This window comes from Chlorocebus sabaeus, chromosome 22 (assembly GCF_047675955.1).
Source record: "Chlorocebus sabaeus isolate Y175 chromosome 22, mChlSab1.0.hap1, whole genome shotgun sequence".
NCBI classification, from domain to species: domain Eukaryota; kingdom Metazoa; phylum Chordata; class Mammalia; order Primates; family Cercopithecidae; genus Chlorocebus; species Chlorocebus sabaeus.
In genome coordinates, this window is record NC_132925.1 from 78,499,780 (window position 1) to 78,513,363 (window position 13,584).

The 13,584-nt window shown below is 36.1% G+C and overlaps 1 long non-coding RNA gene across 2 annotated transcripts; it reads left to right on the forward strand.

Moving 5' to 3' along the window:
• The first annotated feature begins 229 nt into the window (after positions 1 to 229).
• On the forward strand, positions 230 to 13,353 carry LOC140709845 (uncharacterized). 2 transcript variants are annotated; one of them, XR_012090608.1, is made up of 3 exons: positions 230 to 1,345; positions 12,677 to 12,798; positions 13,186 to 13,353. It is a non-coding gene; the product is annotated as an uncharacterized lncRNA (long non-coding RNA). The 2 variants fall into 2 exon arrangements; XR_012090607.1 differs by having other exon boundaries at positions 12,681 to 12,798.
• Positions 13,354 to 13,584: the final 231 nt, after the last annotated feature.

The following is a 13,584-nucleotide window of genomic DNA, read 5'->3' on the forward strand; positions in this document are numbered from 1 at the left end:
TTTGAACACTAATTAAAAAAGTGTCTCAACTAAACTATATCTATGTCTGCTTTGCTTGTAGTTGGATTCTCTGTACGGAGGACCATGTCTGCATTTAGCAGGAATTCAGGGAATATTTGATGGATGAATGAATGTCCTAGTCATGGAAATAGTAGTGAACATGATAACAAGAAAAGTCATGATACTAGATGATATTTGATGATTGCCAGTGACTGGTAAGGATGAGAGTTTCGGAGGAATTTGGAAGAGGAATAAACCAGAGTGGTCTATGTGGCTGCAGTGATCTTCACAGAGGAGATAAACTTGGAAGTGATCTTTAAGCACTGGCTGGATTTAGACAGACAGATAGATGGACAAACAGAAATGGTGGCAGTGGGGAGAAAATACATCAGGAAGGGATCCATGGGCAAGACATTGAGCATATTTTTGTCAGTGCCTCAGCTTGAAACTAGAAAGGATGAGATGTCCTTGATAGCTACATATCAGTGTGTACCTGTTCTGAGAGAAATGGAAAACCCTTAAAGATTGTTGAGCAGGAGTGTGACCTGACCTTCTGTATCTAGCTAGTACTTAACTCCTGGGTGAAGGTGGCCCTCACTGTAAAATCTCCAATTATTAGAGAAAGAGAAGGGCTCTGTCTGTGTCCATGATTGTACAATTATACATACAATGGGCAATGTAATTAAAAAAAAATCCCCTTTCATTTTAAGCTTTTAAAAGCATGTCTCCCTAGTTGAAATTGAAAGAATAATTGCAGACACGGTGTCTTACCTGTGGGCAGATTCCATAGTCATTCATTTTCAAATATCTGATGTCAGTAATTTAAGTGAGACTTCCAGAACATTATTCCTCTGTGTTACAATGTCGGCCACTCAATAATTTTAAATTGATTCATTGCTATACCTAATGGAAAAAATTATTTTAAGTACTCTACCCATTTTCCCTGAGGGGAGATGCCTGGGGAGCCTACCGTTCAATAGTTCTCTTGATGTCATGACTTGATTTTAGTGCCTCTTCAATAAGTTTTTAAGGGATTTGGAGTAGAACTTTAAACATTTTCTAATACTAATTGGCGAAACCCAGTGTTTTGGAAAGTAAAATTACTTGTGTCTTAAAAACATAAATTTTACAATTAAACTTAAAAAAAAGTTTAATTTGAAATACAGTTGACCCTCAAACAATACAGGTTTGAACTGCATGGGTCCACTTATACATGAATTTTCTTCTACCTCTGTCGCCCCTGAGCTAGTAAGACGAGTCCCTCCCCTCCATCCTCTTCTCCAGCCTCAATGTGAAGACAATGGGATGAAGACCTTTATGATGATCCACTTTGACTTAATGGATAGTAAGTACATTTTCTCTTCTGTAAGATTTTCTTAATAACATTTTCTTTTTTCTGGTTTATCTTATTGAAAGAATACAGTATATAACATACAAAATATGTGTTTACTCTTCATGTTATTGGTAAGGCTTCTGGTCAATAGCAGGACATTAGTAGTTAAGTTTTGGAGGAATCAAAAGTTGTAAGTCGATGTATGACTGTGCAGGAGTCTGTGCTTCTAACCCCCATGTTGTTCAAGGATCAACTGTAGTTATAAATGCTTGCTCTTTTTTTTTTTTTTTGCCAGTTTCAGGACTTTAAAATATTTGTAATTTGGTACATATTGCTTTAGAAAAACTTGTATGTATGAACATGATTGTATTCCTAGCCATACTTCAATAAAAAATGGTTCAATATATAGAAACAATTTTATTTTATATATTTTTAATAAATATGTATTTATTCTGTGTATAGAAACTTACTTAACCTCCTAAGGATTACTCAGTCCTTTATTAGTTTGACTTCTGTGGTTGCAAGTAACAGAATGGGATTTGGCTAACTTAAGAAAAAAAAAGAAAGGCGAGGGGGCAGGAGCGGGTTTCAGAATCCAAGCGAAAAGCTGAGGCCTCAGGAGGGGCAAGAAGGGATATAGAAGGACAAGAAGGGGGTTCAGGGATTGTTGGTGACAGACAATAGTGTGGTCTCCTAAGGACACTGCCATACTGGTAAAGTAGCTTCATCCCTTTCAGTCTGTTAGTTTCTTGGCACATGATTTAAGTTCCAGGGAGAGAGAAAGGATGATATGATTATAATTAGCCTAGCTTGGGTCTCTTGCCTATTTCTTTCTAAACCAAGGATGCAGTCAGTGCAGTGTAGACCCTGCAAAAAGGGTCTTCCCCAAGGCCAGTGCAGGGTGCTCTTTCCATAGAAATGAGGCCTCCTGTGGATGCAGCGCAGGAGAAAAAGCCAGATGTCACTTACAGCATTGCTCACCTGGACTCTTAGGTGCCATTTCTTTCTAAACTTCTTTCAAATTTAGCCTCCAAACTGGCTGCCAGAGTGATCATTATAAAACCTCAAATTGACTCTCACCCTTCTTGACTTAACACTTGTCAGTGACTCCTTAAGGACTCAGTGATTTTTTTTTTTTTTTTTTTTTTTTTTTGGTGTCACTTTTCACCTTCCTCATCCTGCACCTCCAGCCTCTAAAACTGCTTAGGGCATCTCCCATCTCTGCTCTGCACCGCTCTCCCCACCGCTTGGGGTTAGAGCTTACACTTTCTGGGTTCCTGCTGTGTGTTTGTCCATCGCTGTATTTACCATACCAGGTTATAATGATCTGCTGAAGGGCCTGTTTCATGCAGGAGAATTATATCTCACTCATTTTTGTATCTCTAGACATTACACACCACCTGCCTGTATTATTCACATTTTGCTCAATAAATTTTTGCTTAATGAGTAATTTAATGAATGCCATGTGTTTATTCTTGATGTTCCTTTACAGATAACTATGGCAAAACCTGATGTCTATAATAACTATCATCTTTTGGGAAGCTAACTAGCTTCCAACGATGTATTATTGTTCATCCAAGTTCCTTAAAGGAATTCCTCACTTGGGAGCCTATCTCTGCTGTGGAAAAAAAAAAAAACAAACAAACCCTGGTTTATGTTTTCCCAGGCTTATTTTTTATGTTTCCTTGCTATTTCAGAGATATAGAGATGAAGATGTACATTTTCATAGTGAGGGAAATATTGCTAGGTACTTTTCTTTCTTCTTTAAACTTTTATTTTAGGTTCAAAGGTACATGTGCAGGTTGGTTATATAGGTCAACCTGTGTCATGAGGGTTTGTTATACTGATTATTTTGTCACCTGAGTACTAAACTTAGTACCCAATAGTTATTTTTTCTGATCCTCTCCCTTCACCCACCCTCCACCCTCAAGTAGACCTCAGTGTCTGTTGTTCCCCTTTTTGTGTCCTTGCAGGCTCATCGTTTAGCTCCCACTTATAAGTGAGAACATGTGGTATTTGGTTTTTTGCGTTAGTTTGCTAAGGATTATGGCCTCCAGCTCCATCCATGTTCCTGCAAAGGACACGATCTCATTCTTTTTATGGCTGCATAGTATTCCATGGTGTATATGTAACACATTTGCTTTATCCAGTCTACCATTGATGGGCATTTAGGTTTATTCCATGTCTTTACTATAGTGAATAGTGCTGCAATTAACATAATATGTGCATATGTCTTTATGGTAGAATGGCTTATATTCCTTTGGTTATACCCAGTAATGGGATTGCTGGGTCGAATGGTATTTCTGTTTTTACCTCTTTGAAGAAAGGCCACACTGCTTTCATTAGGTACTTCTCTAAAGCAGAAATGGGAAAATCATAAAGTGACTTGGAATAACTTCCATTACTACATGTAGTGTTCAGCTCTCAGTACCAGTAATTTCATATTGCTCCTCTTCTAGAATATTTACCTCCCTGCCTTTTTTTTCCTACTAGCATAACATTGGAAGCTCTCGTGAATTTGTTGTAGACTATCACCCCAAATCCTCTTAAGCCTTTTTGCTCTTTAGAATTCTCAGTTTATGTCTGTGCCTCATAGTATTTTTCCCAAAGTGTATTGTTTTATGTTCTTGTAAATTGAACTCATCACACTTAAACTGGTGTGCCTCTCCAAGGTCTCTGGATTATTCTGTACTGTTGATCTATTTTTCACTGTTTATGATTTTCTGCAAATAAGAATAATGTACAATTTATTTCGTGCTTCAGATCATTAATAAGGATATTAAATAGCATGTGCTTCAGATTTTGCCTTCTGGCATCCTGCTTTTCCCAATATGATTCTGGCCTGTTAACAGTTATTTTTCATTCTGTCAGGGTTTTGTTTTGGTGGGGGGAATTCTTGTTAAAATATTGTTGTAATATTTTTAACAGAAAGTAGCTTGTAACTTTTCTCCATTTCAGCACCAAGAAGCAAATAACCAAGATAAATTATGTCAAAAGATCCTTTTATTTTCCCCTGAAATATATGTTTTTGGGGGGAGTGTTAGTTGAATATTATAATATTTGTTAGGTGAATATTATAAAACTAAAAAATAGAGTTAGTTGAATATTATACCATCAACCACTTACATAGTTCTTGCTATTCTCCAGAACTATTCTGGGTATTATTCATGGAATAGCTCATTTAATGTTCATGACAACCCAATGAAGTAGGTCTAATTGTTTCCTTCATCTTGCCGATTAGGAAACTGAGGCACAAATGAACCAGATAAATTGCTTAAGTCATACAGCTAAGTAAGTGTCAGAGCCAAGACTCAAACTCAGGCTGTTTGGCTTTGGAATCTGAGCTCTTAACCATCACACTAGGTTGGATTCAACCAAGGCCTCCTTAAGTGAGAGATACTGGAATGAACCAGAAATGGGTTCTATCCTTAAGATGTTGGCAACAGAACACAAGATTTGCAAACAAGCAACCTATGTCTCCCTCTTCCTTCTCTTTACTTATCTCTCCAGTCAATCTGCAATAACTTTAACCTTCATCCTACTTCTTCTCTCCATCTTCATTACTACCACTTTGGTTCAGGACATAATTATCACATGCTGGGATTTCTACAACTATCCCCTCAACTGATATTCCTGATTCCATCTTGGGGTTCCTAAAGCTCATTCTCCATAATGTAGACCAACTTACTTTATAAAAATACAAAAATAATCTTATATCTTCCCTGCCTAAAGCCCTCACAAAATGTAGGGCCTGAAGGTGAGGAAAGGGTAAGTTTCTCCAAGGAAAATAAGGTTTCAGTTTCCAGAATAAGGGCGAGTGGATGCTGGTCAAGAAAACACAGTGGATGCCCATCTTATATCAATACCATTCAGAGGGTATGGGGCATGCAATTGATATCATACAGGGCTCTTTATTTAAATGCCTCCAATTACTAAAACTAATTTATAATTTTGATTAAATTTCTTCTTTTGAATAATTTTGAATAATCGCTTATAAGCAATAACTTAAATTTCACTTGATATATAGAGAAAGTGATGTAGAAAGAGGTTAAGTGATTGAAAATCATTAAAATGTCTGTAAGGAAGAAATTTGAATTTTCTTTGCAACAGAACATCACATTATTCATATAGAATATTACAACTCAGGAAAGGTTTTTAAAATCACTTCTTAGCCGAGGTACAGGCATGGCTCCCCTGCTTATCTGCTTGAGAATTTATCATCATGATGAGACAAGTGTCATGAGTGAATTGGACCCAGAACTGCAAAATTCAGTCAGTCTGTTTTGCTTGAGTTCATCCTAACGCCACATGGAGGTTATCTAAATGGATGTGGTGGTCAAGGTGCTCTGTCATTTATCATTTGAAAATGCTCACCCATCTCAGGAAGTTCTTGGCTTCATTGGCAAACCAAGTGAGAACTGAAGCTCAGTGAATCTATTGAATCATCCCACTTTTATGTAGAATAAATTTAGGTTTGGGGCTTTAACTGTCCCGCAACAATCAGTTATGTGATGAATTGTGGACCGTTCCCTAAGTTTTATCATAAACTCTGCCATCTTTAGATGTGTCCTGTGTTACTAGCCTTAGACATAGCTGTGCTTTGGTGACAATACGAAAAAACAAAACTGTGTCCTGCGCTTGAATAATACAGAGGATGAAAAATGTTTAGGGATAAGAAAAGACATGAGTATAATGTATGTGCTCAAGAGAAGTGTTTCTATGTAGTCAATAGTCTCAGATCCTTCGGCATGTCCTGAACAACAGCTTCCTCTGTGCCGATTTTCTGCTAAGGTAGCATTTGTTCAGCTTTCATGAATGATCCATTGTATGGGATGGTATATGAGACCAACAATTGTTCTTGAAGTTATTGGCATCTCGGGCCAATCTTTACTAGCTTAGTCTAAACTCTGTTTGACTATCAATGTAATATTGAGAACTTGGAAGTATCAGAGCAGGCTGGAAAGATGCTACTTTTTAAGGAATAAAGGTTGGTTGTGATCCTAGATTTTAGAGACATTAAAAGGCTAAAACATTATCTATCTCTTTTATGATTATGAGTATTGATTACTGTTATGTAAAAATTACCCAAATTGATTAGCTTAAAATAACAATTTTCTTTTGCTCATTATTTAGATGGTCAGGAATTAGGAAAGGGCTTAGCTAACCTGCTCTCATTTGGGATCTCTCATGGGGTCAGGTGTCATCCAGGGCTGCAGTCATTTGGAAGCTTGACTAGGCAGGGCATCCTCATATGAGGATGGCTTACCCACATGGTTGCAGCGGATGTGACTACCATGGCATTTCCAGCATGTTGGTCTCTGGGTAATCAGATGTGTTATGTGGAGCTTAGCCATGTTTTCTATGCCGAGCATGCCAAGAAAACAAAGAAGATGCTGCATGAACTTTTCTCACTTAGCCTCAGAATTATGCAGCATCGCTTCCACTGCATTCCCTTGGTTACTGGTCACTAAGACCAGTCCAGATTCAAGGGAGGGGACATAGACCTCACTTATCATGGGAGAAGTGTTAAAGAAGTTGCACTCGTATTTTAAAATTATCAAAGGAGTCAGCAGTGGGTAGTTGGGAATACCTTCCTCCTGTTGCCCAAGGTAATTTCTGGGAGTATCCACCATTGAGATACTTTAACATTTTTCATAATGATGAAAATTATGGAGACATGATTTTACTTCAGTGTTCCTCTTTAAGGCTCATCGTAAAATACTAATGTATTATTTCTCTTCTGAAGCAGAGCCAAGAATTTTATCCCAACTCCTATATGGGGAGAAGAGTAAAAACTGAGAAGTGTTTGAATCTGACTCAAAAAATTGGGATTTTAAATCCACCTGTAATGCAAAACCATTCTTACCCAATGCTTTGTAAATTCTCTACTGAGTTTGACAAGATTTTATTTTTAGCCCAGCAAATAAAAAACCCATTTGAACTACCTCATTCTTGAATAGCCACATATTAAAGATAAATATGGGGCTATGAATGATATGTTGTCTGCTTTGTAAACTCAAGAGAATACAAATTGTGCAGCCCTTTTAATAAGCAATTTCTTTCCATAGACCTTTAATACTAGCAAATCTGTAAAGGTCTATTGCTGACCCAGATTATCCTATAGAAAAATGAATCTTTTCAAAGTCAGCATTAAAATTCACATTATTCAGGGCTCTCTTTTTCATGGTTTATCTTCGAGCATGCCTATGGGAGTGGTTTTGCTCCACATACAATAGTATCATTGCTGTCTTTAGCTCAGTCAGTCCTACGGTGTTATCCATTATACACAGGAGTGTATAATGGCTCAAATACCTATCCTCAATTTTATTTTTCTCCTTTGCGAGAGAGTCTTTCAGATATAATGTAGTTAATGATAGTCTACATATGAAGGTAAGGCACCTGATTCTTCACAATTATAGTGGTGGACTATTACTGAAGACTGAATCTCAGGGTAGACACATGTAGAATTTGTTTTAATGGCATCCCAATGAATGATGAGTTCTGTATTTCAAGCTAGTGAATTAAAATAGGCTGTTGCATTTGCATCTGTTGAAATAAAGTAATTCTCCTTGACTTAGTATGTGGAAGTTAAGATAACCATGAAAATTACTTAATATTGCTTTTATTTTCTGGTTCTCAGCTGGAAGCTTCTCTCTAAGGTCCTTCTATTAATGTACTTCCTACCATGTTGATTAAAAAGCAAAGCAAAACAAGACAATTCTCTTTTTATTGTCTCTATGTTCCTATCCTTAAATGGTATATAATATGTTTAAAAGTGTAGTGGTTTTTCTAATTGCAAAGGTAATACTTTAAGCAAAAAGGAGATAAGAATAAAAAATAACCTGTTATCTTACTGCCCTAAGATTATGTGTTTATATTCTTTTCAGTTAATTTCTCTACTATATGTATATACATATCCACATAAACACAAATTATTCTTGAATAAGTAATGCAGTCTTATGGTTCAAAATTCAAAAAGTAAAAGATTATAAAGTGAAAAATCTTCCTTCTTCAGAACCTTAACTGTCCAGTTCTCTCCAGAGATTTCAAAGTTCTGTGATCTTGCAGAGATGTTCTAGTTCTAAGTAGATTCAAATAATTATGTGTGTATATTTTTATTCCCCTGCCACCTAAATGGTGGCATAATTTTCAAATTGTTCTTTTTTTTTTTTAGAACAGAGTCTCACTCTATTGCCCAGGTTGGAGTGCAGCGGCATGATCTCAGCTCACTGCAGGCTCTGGCTTCTGGGTTTGAGCTATTCCCTTGCCTCAGCCTCCCAAGTAGCTGGGACTATAGGCACCCACCACCATGCCTGGCTAATTTTTGTATTTTTAGTAGAGACGACAGTTTCACCATGTTAGCCAGGGTGATCTTGAACTCTTGACCTCATGTGATCCACCTGCCTCAGCCTCCAAAGTGCTAAGATTATAGGAGTGAGCCACCACACCGGGCCTTCATATTGTTCTGTGTCTTGTTTTTTCATTTAACTATCCGTGTTGGAGCTACTTATATATTAATACAAAAAGCATTTTCTTTTTAAAATGATGTATGGTATTCAATAAATGAATATATATGTACACACACACACACACACACACACATATAAATTCATTATACCTTTAATTTACTTAACCAGTTCCCCATTAATGGTTATTTAGGTTGTTTCCAATCTTCTCTTTTCACAATTCTGTGATGAGGGAATTGTGTGTTAGTTGGATAGGGCTGTCCCAACGAAGTTCCTTAGTCTAGGTGGCTATAACCACAGACATTTATTGTATAATAGTTCTGAGGCTAGCAGTCTCAGAGCTAGAAGTTTCTAGTTCCAGGTCTTTCTCATTGGCTTATAGATAACCATCTTTCTGCTCTGTCTTCTCACATCGTCTTCTTTCTATGACTGTGTTTCTGTGTCCAAATTTCCTGTATTTACAAGGACACCAGTCATAATGGATTAGGGTCCACCCTAATGACCTCATTTTACCTTGACTACCTCTGTAAAGATGTTATCTCCAAATAAGTTCACATTCTGAGGTACCATGGCTTAGGATTTCAACATATAATTTTGAGGGGCTGCAATGCAACCTAAAACACTTAGTATTTTGCACATAATAAGTGTATTTGGGGATATATTTGTAGAATTAGAAATTTGAAATTCTAGAATTTGAATCTAGAATTGCTGAGTCAAAAAAATATGTGTATGCAATTTTGATAGATATTGCCCTATCATTCTCCATGCAAGTTATATGAATTTACAGTTCTCATGAGCAATGGATGAGCATGTCTTTTTCCTTAGCATTTCACCCAACAATGTTATCAAACTCCGGATCTGTTACAATCTAATACATGAAAACGGTTCTGGACGTGGTTTTAATATGCATTTGCATTAAATATGTGTGGTTGAATATCTTTTCACATTGTTAAATACATAGTTTCTTTAAAAAGATGGGATCAAACAGCAAATATCATTTTGTAACTTGATTTTTTCCATATAAGCAACATATAGTGGATAGCTTTCCCTATTATTTAATATTTTTCTATAACAGGAAAGTAATATGGCTCCATACTATCTCATTGGATATCTGTATCAAAATTTACTTAATTCCCTACTGTGCATTTATGTTGTTTCCAACATTTTTACTTCCAAAATAATGCTGAGATAGCTATAGAGATAAGTCTTTGTGCATAGCTAGGATAGAAATGAACTCTTTGGTTTTTGTACATAGATTTTTGAAGCCAAATTAATAATTAAATAGTCATATTATTGGTATACCTTTTAACCTTCCTGTTTCCCCTATAGAATGTGCTTGCCTGTGATTTCAAGAAATCTACTTCTCAGCAGTTGAGGTTGGACTCAGATTTTTTTAGGCACTAGAAACCAATTTTCCTGTAATGAAATTCATTTGTCTCTGAAATCAACTGTGCCATGTACTATACCATACTGTAAGTATGAATGGATGGCACTACTATGACAGAGTAGGGGGCAGCATGGTTTTGGACAGTTGGGGTCTTGTATCTCTCAATTTACAGCCTATATTCATAAGACAGCACAATAACAACAATCAACACTCACTGAATGCCTGAAATGTATTAACTCATTTAAGTTATTCAACAAAGATAGGAGAACTAACGGGGTAAGGGACACTGTAATAGACAGCCATTACTGCAATAATGCTGTGTAACAAACTATCCCCAAACATCAATGTCTTACAATAACAAGAATTTAATTTCGTTTTGCTCATAAATCTACATTTGGCTAAGATTCTGTTGTGCTTGGCTAGCACTAGCTGAACTTGAATCAACCCCACATGTTGGATCCAAATGTATTCCACATTTCTCTCATTCCCATTTGAACTAACAGCTATTTGCAGCATGCTCCTCTCATGTGAACAGCAGGAATGTAAGAGGCAAATCAAACTGTGCAAGTACATTTAAGGCCTCCATTAACATTTCATTGGCCAAAGCAAGCATGTCAGAAAACAGGTTTTATATCAACAAGGCAGAGAAAATGTGTTTCACTTATACTGAGAGAGAATCGTAAAATTGCTTATATTCTATCCCAGGAGAGAGAAGAATTGGAACTAATAAATATGATCTATCATAAATACCTTTGAAGAAAGGATAAGGGACAAATTTCAGTTTTCATATGGAGACCAAAGTCATTTTTTTGTTGTTGTTGTTAACACTGTGTCTGAAGTCTTAGGTGGCTAAAAGTCTCATAAAAGGCCTTTTTAATTTGAGAGATATTTACATTAAGAGATTCAGTTAGGACCTAAAGAAGAGCCAAACATTTGATGAAACACGTCTGCTTATCACTGGTTATAATCTACTGAGGAAGAAAATAAGGCATTTACACAAACAATTCCATAGCAAGATGTAAGATAAAAGGTGTCCTTCAAAGACCAACTGTAAGTAAAAGGGTAGAGAAAACTATGTAATAATTGGATTTTCTTTGCGTGGTCTCCCAGTTACTAAGTTCTTTTGAAATGAAAAATATAGAAAAAGATTTCCTAATAGCTAAACTGGGAAACATTTTTATTTCCCAGAAACACCACAGATGTACTTTTCATTATGCAAATGTTGAGAGGAGCCTGTAGGAGCTCCACAGTTTTGGAAAAACAGATTAATGTGTTTCTTAGGCCTTCTGTCTTTCAACAAATTGAACAGTCTGGACTGTCAAATCGAAAATGAGAAACGAAAAAAATCTGCTTCTATGAAGAATCATACCAATAAAAATTTAAGACAATGAGACCTATTGTTAAGAAATTTTAAAATCCTTTTAGTCTTTGAATTAAGAAAATGTGTAGTTAGAGAAACAAACACAATATAATGTAGCGCTCTGGAAAGAATTCATCTCAGGTCATTTATTTTAGAAATTGGAGAAAATCATTCATCTGTGAATGTAGGAAACCATTGTTAGTTGTTATTTTTGATATGAAAAAAAATAACAGCTTGAGAAAAATATTTTAACAATTATCTCACTTGTATTGCATTATTTTGACCTAAATTATCTGAAAGATCATTTTGATGGTGAAAAAACCTCTATTGAGACTGAGATTAAGTATATTTCCATATAGCTTATTTCAAAAATTGAGACAGATTTTTATAGAAACATTGTCTTAACTTTAATGATATAGATATTTGAATTAATTTTTCCCAACAACTTGCTAAGATTTTTATAGCCTATGTGAGAGTAATAGAGAATGAGATTGGTTAGCAGTGGTACCAGTAAACTCATTATAATGTAAAAGAATTTCACCACAGGAGGAAAATTCAGGGTGCAGCTGAGTTAACAGTTTCCACATCAATTTGATATGTTCTAATGTGTTAAAAAGGATGCAAAAACAACCGAAATGGATGAAGACAATAATACAATATTTTAGGATCTTGATTACTGTGGGAAGATTGTGAGATACTTTGTCTGATAAGACACAATTTAAGGCAAAGTCACACATGTTTATTGGATGATTTTCTAGTGGAAAGATTTTTAAAAATGAATCTTTTGTGGTCACAGAAAGAGCACAAAATAGTCTTCTAAACATGGTTTTGAGTTCTAACTTTGCCATTTATTAATGAGTTACTCATCTTCTCTGTGACTTACTTTTCTACTCCATAAATTGTGATAATAATATCAACTGCAAAAGTTGTGATAAGATTGAAATGAGATAACTTTACAATATAATATGATTATAGATTATGTAATAGATAAACATATATTTTTATAATATGTTATCTATGAATGTAATATAATAATTGCCCCACATAAAAGAGTATTAAATAAATGATATTATTATAACAATTTTCCATCAGAAACATGACACTTTAAAAAATTTTTTCTGCTTTTTGAGACAGGGTCTTACTCTGTTGCCCATGCTGGAGTGCAGTGGTGTGATCATAGCTTACTGGAGCCTTGACCTCCTGATCTCAAGCAATCCTTCTACCTCAGCCTCCGGAGTAACTGGGACAACAGGTATGTACCACCACCCGCCGCTGATTTTTAAAATTTTTGTAGAGACGGGGTCTCCCTATGTTGCCCAGGCTGATTTTGAACTCCTGGGCTCAAGTGATCCTCCCACATCAGCCTCCAAAAGTATTGGGATTATAGGTGTCAGCCACTGTACCTGGCAGAAACTTTTTTTTACTTAAAAAATACAGACTACCTTTTGAGTCAATTAAGTGTTGCACATGTTTTCTGTGTAATAGTCAACTGCCCTGATTACAGGGGCTTACAAAAAATGTAAGTATAAGATATAGTTACCAAATAGAGGAAAGGTTAATACATCTGTGAAGCCATCACTGTATTAGTTATCTATTGCTGCATAATAATTTTTATTTTATTTTATTTTTTTTGAGACAGAGTCTCATTCTGTTGCCTAGGCTGGAGTGCAGTGGCGCAATCTCGGCGCACCGTAGCCTGTGCCTCCCGGGTTCCAGCAATTCTCCAGCCTCAGCCTCTTGAGCAGCTGGGACTACAGGCATGTACCACCACACCCGGCTAATTTTTGTAGTTTTATTAGAGACAGAGTTTCACCATGTTGGCCAGGCTGGTCTTGAACTCCTGACCATAAAGTAATTATCCCAAAATTTATCAGCTTAAAACAACAAACGTGTGTTATCTCAGTTTCTGTGGGTGCAAGATTATGGAGCAGCTTAACTGGGTGGCTCTGGTTTACAGTCTCTCATGATGTTGTGATCAAGACATCGGCCAGGGTTGCAGTCATTTAAAATCTTGACTGGGGCTGGAAGATCCAGTTCC